Raw genomic sequence first — 9,666 nt, 5'->3', positions numbered from 1 at the left:
ATGTTCAGCCCGGTTTCGAACCGGGGACCTTTCGCGTGTTAGGCGAACGTGATAACCACTACACTACGGAAACGCTGGTGCAGTAACATCGTTGGGAACATAACCAGAGCTTTAACCTCAACAGCTGGACTACACTTCCGGAGCTTGTGTCACGAGAATCGAATTACGGTGCTATATTTAGCAAGGTTGTGAGTGTGGCAGGAATTGATCCCGTGTTTCTCTGCCTTTATACATAGGATCAGGAGTGGCCATTCCTCAGCAAGTGGTTAGAATCTGGAATACACTTCTCTAAAGGGCGGTGGAGTCAGACTCAATCTTATCTTTCAAAACGGAGTTGGATAAGTCTCCGAATGAAAAAAATTGCACAGCTGTGGGTAAATGACAGGGGAGTGAGACTTGTTGAGAGTTGGCATGGGCTCGACGGGCTGCATCCATTCCCTTATTCTTTGATTCTATAAGTTAGTGGCACATTTAATAGTGTGCATGTCAGCAGAATATTGAAAGGGACATGGATTCAGTCGGCACAACGAGAGGCATCTGATTCAGAAGATTCCGGTGCATGAAAATTCGGGTTTAATGACTTCAAAAGCATCATTTTTCTTTTGTGAAGATTCGGTCAGAGAAATGTTTGAAAAATAATTTTTTGCTGAAAAGGGCTCAGCACTTCATCTTCTTTTTGGCTGTTAGGGCCACACTTCTTTTCGATGGTATTCTTCCAGAATGTATATTTTCTTTGCTGTTCCACAATAACCAGTCCCTTGCACTGCAGTCTATCTCACTGTTTCCAACGTCTCATCTACATGTTACCAGCAATGAACATTTTGAAGCAGACTTCTAAAGCACAGTGTCCAAAATGGTTTATGGATTCAGAGGTAAAGTGCAGAGCACAGATAAGTTATTCAATTAAGGATTCTACTTCAGATCACATTTCTTTAGTTGTGCAAATGAATATCATCAGTCAATTAATGATGTTTTCCCATGAAGGCAGGATAACATTTAATGATTATGCATTTTCTAAGTAAAAGCCCATGTGATTCAGGGCGAAGTTGCAAATTGGATCCAAATTTGGCTCAGAGGCATGAAGCAAAGGGTAATGTTTGATGGGTGTTTTTGTGACTGGAAGGATGTTTCCAGTGTGGTTCCACAGTTTTCAGTGCCAGATCCATTGCTTTTTATGGTATTTATCAATGATCTAAACTTGAATATAGGTGTTATGATTACGAAGTTTTCAGGTGTTATTAAAATAGGCAGTGTGGTTGATAATGAAGAAGAAAGCTGGAGACTCCAGGAAGATATCAATCAACTGATAAGGGGGTAGAGCAGTGGCAAACTGAATTTAATCCAGAGATGTGAGAGATCGCGCATTTGTGGAGGGCTAACAAGGAAAGGGAATACACATCAACTGGTATGACATTGAGAAGTGTAGAGGAACAAATGTAACTGGGATTGCTTGTTATCAGATCCCTGAAGGTAGCTGACCAGTTGGTAAAGTTGATTAAGAATTCCAATGGAATGGTTGCATTTATTGGCAGAAGCAAGGAACAGAACAGCAAGTGGGTTATGCTCGAACTTTATAAAATTCTGGTTAGGCCACAGCTGGAGTTCTGCGTGCAGTTCTGGTCACCGCATTGAAGGAAGAACGTGAATACGCTGGAGAGGGTACAGAGGAGATTTACGTAGATGTTGCCGGGAGTGGAGCAACTTTGCTATGAGGACAGATTGGATAGGATGAGTTTGTTTTCCTTGGAACAGCGGAAGCTGATGGGCGACCGCATTGAGGTGTATAAAAATAGGAGGGGCCTAGATATTGTTGATTAAAAGGGTCTATTTCACATAGTGGAGTGGTCAACAACCAGGCTGCATAATTTAAAAGTAATTAGTGTAAGGGTTAAAGGGGATTTGAAGTGAACATTCTGCATGCAGATGTTTGTGGGGGTCTCAAACTCACTGCCTGAAAGTGTGGTGCAGGCAGAAACCCTCACCACATTTAACCAGTTCGTAGATGTGCACATGAAATGCAATAAGGTGCAGGGGTACACACCTAAAACTGGGCATTTGTTGGCCGGTGCAGATACGATGGGCGTAAATGACTCTTTCCATGCTGTAAACCTCTATGATTATATAATTATCGGTTAGGATTACTTTCATGATGCAAAACGTGGCAATCAGATAATTAATGCTGTTTCTAGTGAAGAAGTGTTCGTGCAAGCTGGGGCTCGAACTCAGGAAGCTGAGATGAAGCATCTTATGAGGCTGCTGTTCGGAGCACGGGGAGCGTTGTCTGGAACGGTGGCATTTTGCAGCCCAGTGAAGGGCGGTAAACCGCTGTTTGATGCTGCATTCTCCGCTTTCCGCCGGCAGCGGCTGATTGGAGAGTGTGGGAGCGGAAGTTAGGGCTTGTCCCGCCCTCACTCACTCTGGAGCTGAGGAAGAGCGATTAGTCGATGGGTTTGTTTGTGGCTTTAATTTTCTGTTGTGAAGCGTGGTGGCGTGGCAGGATCCTTTAATAATCTCTCACAGCTGACCTGAATGCACGGAATGTGCAGCTTTGAGATATGGTTTCTCCAGCGTCAGGATTGGAAACGGGAGGGAGTGAGAGACACTGTGTAGAATTTGAGTGTGAACAGAACTGTAGAGAGAAATCAGCAAATGGAATAGCATCGTGAGACACTGCACTCTTTTAACATTGAACCACTAATCTGAATGATTTATTTTTATCTTATAATTAATTGAACACGTTTGCATAATGTTTCTACCCGGTTTCGAACCGGGGACCTTTCGCGTGTTAGGCGAACGTGATAACCACTACACTACGGAAACGCTGGTGCAGTAACATCGTTGGGAACACAACCAGAGCTTTAATCTCAACAGCTGGACCACACTTCTGGAGCTTGTGTCACGAGAATCGAATAACGGTGCTGTATTTAGCAAAGTTGTGAGTGTGGCAGGAATTGATCCCGTGTTTCTCTGCCTTTATACATAGGAACAGGAGTGGCCATTCCTCAGCAAGTGGTTAGAATCTGGAATACACTTCTCTAAAGGGCGGTGGAGTCAGACTCAATCTTATCTTTCAAAACGGAGTTGGATAAGTATCCGAATGAAAAAAATTGCACAGCTGTGGGTAAATGACAGGGGAGTGAGACTTGTTGAGAGTTGGCATGGGCTCGACGGGCTGCATCCATTCCCTTATTCTTTGATTCTATAAGTTAGTGGCACATTTAATAGTGTGCATGTCAGCAGAATATTGAAAGGGACATGGATTCAGTCGGCACAACGAGAGGCATCTGATTCAGAAGATTCCGGTGCATGAAAATTCGGGTTTAATGACTTTAAAAGCATCATTTTTCTTTTGTGAAGATTCGGTCAGAGAAATGTTTGAAAAAGAATTTTTTGCTGAAAAGGGCTCAGCACTTCATCTTCTTTTTGGCTGTTAGGGCCACACTTCTTTTCGATGGTATTCTTCCAGAATGTATATTTTCTTTGCTGTTTCACATTAACCAGTCCCTTGCACTGCAGTCTATCTCACTGTTTCCAACGTCTCATGTATATGTTTCCAGCAATGAACATTTTGAAGCAGACTTCTAAATCACAGTGTCCAAAATGGTTTATGGATTCAGAGGTAAAGTGCAGAGCACAGATAAGTTATTCAATTAAGAATTCTCCTTCAGTTAACATTTCTTTAGTTGTGCAAATGAAGATCATCAGTCAATTAATGATGTTTTCCCATGAAGGCAGGATAACATTTAATGATTATGCATTTTCTAAGTAAAAGCCCATGTGATTCAGGGCGAAGTGGCAAATTGGATCCAAATTTGGCTCAGAGGCAGGAAGCAAAGGGTAATGTTTGATGGGTGTTTTTGTGACTGGAAGGATGTTTCCAGTGTGGTTCCACAGTTTTCAGTGCCAGATCCATTGCTTTTTATGGTATTTATCAATGATCTAAACTTGAATATAGGTGTTATGATTACGAAGTTTTCAGGTGTTATTAAAATAGGCAGTGTGGTTGATAATGAAGAAGAAAGCTGGAGACTCCAGGAAGATATCAATCAACTGATAAGGGGGTAGAGCAGTGGCAAATTGAATTTAAACCAGAGATGTGAGAGATCGCGCATTTGTGGAGGGCTAACAAGGAAAGGGAATACACATCAATTGGTATGACATTGAGAAGTGTAGAGGAACAAAGGTAACTGGGATTGCTTGTCCACAGATCCCTGAAGGTAGCTGGCCAGTTGGAAAAGTTGGTTAAGAAGTCATATGGAATGGTTGCATTTATTGGCAGAAGCAAGGAAGAGTACAGCAAGTGGGTTATGCTAGAACTGTATAAAATTCTGGTTAGGCCACAGCTGGAGTACTGCGTGCAGTTCTGTTCACCGCATTGATGGAAGAACGTGAATACGCTGGAGAGGGTACAGAGGAGATTTACGTAGATGTTGCCGGGAGTGGAGCAACTTTGCTATGAGGACAGATTGGATAGGATGGGTTTGTTTTCCTTGGAACAGAGGAGGCTGATGGGCGACAGCATTGAGGTGTATAAAAATAGGAGGGGCCTAGATATTGTTGATTAAAAGGGTCTATTTCACATAGTGGAGTGGTCAACAACCAGGCTGCATAATTTAAAAGTAATTAGTGTAAGGGTTAAAGGGGATTTGAAGTGAACATTCTGCATGCAGATGTTTGTGGGGGTCTCAAACTCACTGCCTGAAAGTGTGGTGCAGGCAGAAACCCTCACCACATTTAACCAGTTCTTAGATGTGCACATGAAATGCAATAAGGTGCAGGGGTACACACCTAAAACTGGGCATTTGTTGGCCGGTGCAGATACGATGGGCTTAAATGACTCCTTCCATGCTGTAAACCTCTATGATTATATAATTATCGGTTAGGATTACTTTCATGATGCAAAAAGTGGCAATCAGATAATTAATGGCGTTTCCAGTGAAGAAGTGTTCGTGCAAGCTGGGGCTCGAACTCAGGAAGCTGAGATCAAGCATCTTGTGAGGCTGTTGTTCGGAGCAGGTGGAGCGTTCTCTCGAACGCTGGCATTTTGCAGCCCAGTGAAGAGCGGTAAAGCGCTGTTTGATGCTGCATTCTCCGCTTTCCGCCGGCAGCGGCTGATTGGAGAGTGTGGGAGCGGAAGTTAGGGCTTGTCCCGCCCTCACTCACTCTGGAGCTGGGAAAGAGCGATTAGTCGATGGGTTTGTTTGTGGCTTTAATTTTCTGTTGTGAAGCGTGGTGGCGTGGCAGGATCCTTTAATAATCTCTCACAGCTGACCTGAATGCACGGAATGTGCAGCTTTGAGATATGGTTTCTCCAGCGTCAGGGCTGGAAACGGGAGGGAGTGAGAGACACTGTGTCGAATTTGAGTGTGAACAGAACTGCAGAGAGAAATCATCAAATGGAACAGCATCGTGAGACACTGCACTCTGTCAATATTGAACCACGAATATTAATGATTTAATTTTATCTAATCATTAATTGAACACGTTTGCATAATGTTTCCACCCGGTTTCGAACCGGGGACCTTTCGCGTGTGAGGCGAACGTGATAACCACTACACTACGGAAACGCTGCGGCAGAAACATTGTTGGGAACATAATCAGAGCTTTAACCTCAACAGCTGGACTACACTTCTGGAGCTTGTGTCACGAGAAGAGAACAACGGTGCGATATTTAGCAAGGTTGGGAGTGTGGCAGGAATTGATCACGTGTTTCTCTGCCTTTATACATAGGAACAGGAGTGGCCATTCCTCAGCAAGTGGTTAGAATCTGGAATACACTGCTCTAAAGGGCGGTGGAGTCAGACTCAATCTTATCTTTTAAAACGGAGTTGGATAAGCATCCGAATGCAAAAAATTGCACAGCTGTGTGTAAATGACAGGGGAGTGAGACTTGTTGAGAGTTGGCATGGGCTCGACGGGCTGCAACCATTCCCTTATTCTTTGATTGCATAAGTTAGTGGCACATTTAATAGTGTGCATGTCAGCAGAATATTGAAAGGGACATGGATTCAGTAGGCACAACGAGAGGCATCTGATTCAGAAGATTCGGGTGCACGAAAATTCGGGTTTAATGACTTTAAAAGCATCATTTTTGTTTTGTGAAGATTCGGTCAGAGAAATGTTTGGGAAAAGAATTTTTTGCTGAAAAGGACTCAGCACTTCATCTTCTTTTTGGCTGTTAGGGTCACACTTCTTTTCGATGGTATTCTTCCAGAATGTATATTTTCTTTGCTGTTTCACAATAATCAGTCCCTTGCACTAGAGTCTATCTCATTGTTTCCAACTTCCCATGTACATGTTACCAGCAATGAACATTTTGAAGCAGGCAGAAACCCTCACCACATTTAACAAGTTCTTAGACGTGCACATGAAATGCAATAAGGTGCAGGGGTACACACCTAAAACTTGGCATTTGTTGGCCGGTGCAGATACGATGGGCTTAAATGACTCCTTCCATGCTGTAAACCTCTATGATTATATAATTATCGGTTGGGATTACTTTCAAAATGCAAAACGTGGCAATCAGATAATTAATGGTGTTTCCAGTGAAGAAGTGTTCGTGCAAGCTGGGGCTCGAACTCAGGAAGCTGAGATGAAGCATCTTATGAGGCTGCTGTTCGGTGTACGGGGAGCGTTCTATCGAACGGTGGCATGTTGCAGCCCAGTGAAGGGCGGTAAACCGCTGTTTGATGCTGCATTCTCCGCTTTCCGCCGGCAGCGGCTGATTGGAGAGTGTGGGAGCGGAAGTTAGGGCTTGTCCAGCCCTCACTCACTCTGGAGCTGGGGAAGAGCGATTCGTCGATGGGTTTGTTTGTGGCTTTAATTTTCTGTTGTGAAGCGTGGTGGCGTGGCAGGATCCTTTAATAATCTCTCACAGCTGACCTGAATGCACGGAATGTGCAGCTTTGAGATATGGTTTCTCCAGCGTCAGGGCTGGAAACGGGAGGGAGTGAGAGACACTGTGTCGAATTTGAGTGTGAACAGAACTGCAGAGAGAAATCATCAAATGGAACAGCATCGTGAGACACTGCACTCTGTTAATATTGAACCACGAATATTAATGATTTAATTTTATCTAATCATTAATTGAACACGTTTGCATAATGTTTCCACCCGGTTTCGAACCGGGGACCTTTCGCGTGTGAGGCGAACGTGATAACCACTACACTACGGAAACGCTGCGGCAGAAACATTGTTGGGAACATAATCAGAGCTTTAACCTCAACAGCTGGACTACACTTCTGGAGCTTGTGTCACGAGAAGAGAACAACGGTGCGATATTTAGCAAGGTTGTGAGTGTGGCAGGAATTGATCACGTGTTTCTCTGCCTTTATACATAGGAACAGGAGTGGCCATTCCTCAGCAAGTGGTTAGAATCTGGAATACACTGCTCTAAAGGGCGGTGGAGTCAGACTCAATCTTATCTTTTAAAACGGAGTTGGATAAGCATCCGAATGCAAAAAATTGCACAGCTGTGTGTAAATGACAGGGGAGTGAGACTTGTTGAGAGTTGGCATGGGCTCGACGGGCTGCAACCATTCCCTTATTCTTTGATTGCATAAGTTAGTGGCACATTTAATAGTGTGCATGTCAGCAGAATATTGAAAGGGACATGGATTCAGTAGGCACAACGAGAGGCATCTGATTCAGAAGATTCGGGTGCACGAAAATTCGGGTTTAATGACTTTAAAAGCATCATTTTTGTTTTGTGAAGATTCGGTCAGAGAAATGTTTGGGAAAAGAATTTTTTGCTGAAAAGGACTCAGCACTTCATCTTCTTTTTGGCTGTTAGGGTCACACTTCTTTTCGATGGTATTCTTCCAGAATGTATATTTTCTTTGCTGTTTCACAATAATCAGTCCCTTGCACTAGAGTCTATCTCATTGTTTCCAACTTCCCATGTACATGTTACCAGCAATGAACATTTTGAAGCAGACTTCTAAAGCACAGTGTCCAAAATGGTTTATGTATTCAGAGGTAAAGTGCAGAGCACAGCTAAGTTATTCAATTAAGGACTCTCCTTCAGTTAACATTTCTTTAGTTGTGCAAATGAAGATCATCAGTCAATTAATGATGTTTTCCCATGAAGGCAGGATAACATTTAATGATTATGCATTTTCTAAGTAAAAGCCCATGTGATTCAGGGCGAAGTGGCATATTGGATCCAAATTTGGCTCAGAGGCAGGAAGCAAAGGGTAATGTTTGATGGGTGTTTTTGTGACTGGAAGTATGTTTCCAGTGGGGTTCCGCAGTTTTCAGTGCCAGATCCATTGCTTTTTATGGTATTTATCAATGATCTAAACTTGAATATAGGTGTTATGATGACGAAGTTTTCAGGTGTTATTAAAATAGGCAGTGGGTTGACAATGAAGAAGAAAGCTGGAGACTCCAGGAAGATATCAATCAACTGATAAGGGGGGAGAGCAGTGGCAAATGGAATTTAATCCAGAGATGTGAGAGATCGCGCATTTGTGGAGGGCTAGCAAGGAAAGGGAATACACATCAACTGGTATGACATTGAGAAGTGTAGAGGAACAAAGGTAACTGGGATTGCTTGTCCACAGATCCCTGAAGGTAGCTGGAAAGTTGGAAAAGTTGGTTAAGAAGGTCATATGGAATGGTTGCATTTATTGGCAGAAGCAAGGAACAGAACAGCAAGTGGGTTATGCTAGAACTGTATAAAATTCTGGTTAGGCCACAGCTGGAGTACTGCGTGCAGTTCTAGTCACCGCATTGAAGGAAGGACGTGAATACGCTGGAGAGGGTACAGAGGAGATTTACGTAGATGTTGCCGGGAGTGGAGCAACTTTGCTATGAGGACAGATTGGATAGGATGGGTTCGTTTTCCTTGGAACAGAGGAGCCTGATGGGCGACAGCATTGAGGTGTATAAAAATAGGAGGGGCCTAGATATTGTTGAGTAAAAGGGTCTATTTCACATAGTGGAGTGGTCAACAACCAGGCTGCATAATTTAAAAGTAATTAGTGTAAGGGTTAAAGGGGATTTGAAGTGAACATTCTGCATGCAGATGTTTGTGGGGGTCTCAAACTCACTGCCTGAAAGTGTGGTGCAGGCAGAAACCCTCACCACATTTAACAAGTTCTGAGATGTGCACATGAAATGCAATAAGGTGCAGGGGGACACACCGAAAAGTGGGCATTTGTTGGCCGGTGCAGATACGATGGGCTTAAATGACTCCTTCCATGCTGTAAACCTCTATGATTATATAATTATCGGTAAGGATTACTTTCATGATGCAACACGTGGCAATCAGATAATTAATGGTGTTTCCAGTGAAGAAGTGTTCGTGCAAGCTGGGGCTCGAAGTCAGGAAGCTGAGATGAAGCATCTTATGAGGCTGCTGTTCGGTGTACGGGGAGCGTTGTCTCGAACGGTGGCATTTTGCAGCTCAGTGAAGGGCGGTAAACCGCTGTTTGATGCTGCATTCTCCGCTTTCCGCCGGCAGCGGCTGATTGGAGAGTGTGGGAGCGGAAGTTAGGGCTTGTCCCGCCCTCACTCACTCTGGAGCTGGGGAAGAGCGATTATTCGATGGGTTTGTTTGTGGCTTTAATTTTCTGTTGTGAAGCGTGGTGGCGTGGCAGGATCCTTTAATAATCTCTCACAGCTGACCTGAATGCACGGAATGTGCAGCTTTGAGATATGGTT

General features: G+C 43.7%; 4 non-coding genes across 4 annotated transcripts; all 4 read right to left on the bottom strand.

Annotated features, from left to right (window-relative positions):
- On the bottom strand, nt 1–70 carry trnav-aac (transfer RNA valine (anticodon AAC)). The gene has a single exon. It is a non-coding gene; the product is annotated as a tRNA-Val (tRNA).
- A 2,677-nt stretch (nt 71–2,747) lies between these two features.
- trnav-aac (transfer RNA valine (anticodon AAC)) lies at nt 2,748–2,820 on the bottom strand. Its single transcript has one exon. It is a non-coding gene; the product is annotated as a tRNA-Val (tRNA).
- Nucleotides 2,821–5,494: 2,674 nt separating this feature from the next.
- trnav-cac (transfer RNA valine (anticodon CAC)) lies at nt 5,495–5,567 on the bottom strand. Its single transcript has one exon. It is a non-coding gene; the product is annotated as a tRNA-Val (tRNA).
- Nucleotides 5,568–7,104: 1,537 nt separating this feature from the next.
- Nucleotides 7,105–7,177, bottom strand: trnav-cac (transfer RNA valine (anticodon CAC)). The gene has a single exon. It is a non-coding gene; the product is annotated as a tRNA-Val (tRNA).
- Between the last annotated feature and the right edge of the window lie 2,489 nt (nt 7,178–9,666).

Source organism: Pristiophorus japonicus, chromosome 3 (assembly GCF_044704955.1).
Source record: "Pristiophorus japonicus isolate sPriJap1 chromosome 3, sPriJap1.hap1, whole genome shotgun sequence".
NCBI lineage: Eukaryota > Metazoa > Chordata > Chondrichthyes > Pristiophoridae > Pristiophorus > Pristiophorus japonicus.
The sequence above is the reverse complement of the archived record's forward strand: the minus strand, read 5'-3'. Positions and strand labels throughout refer to the sequence as shown.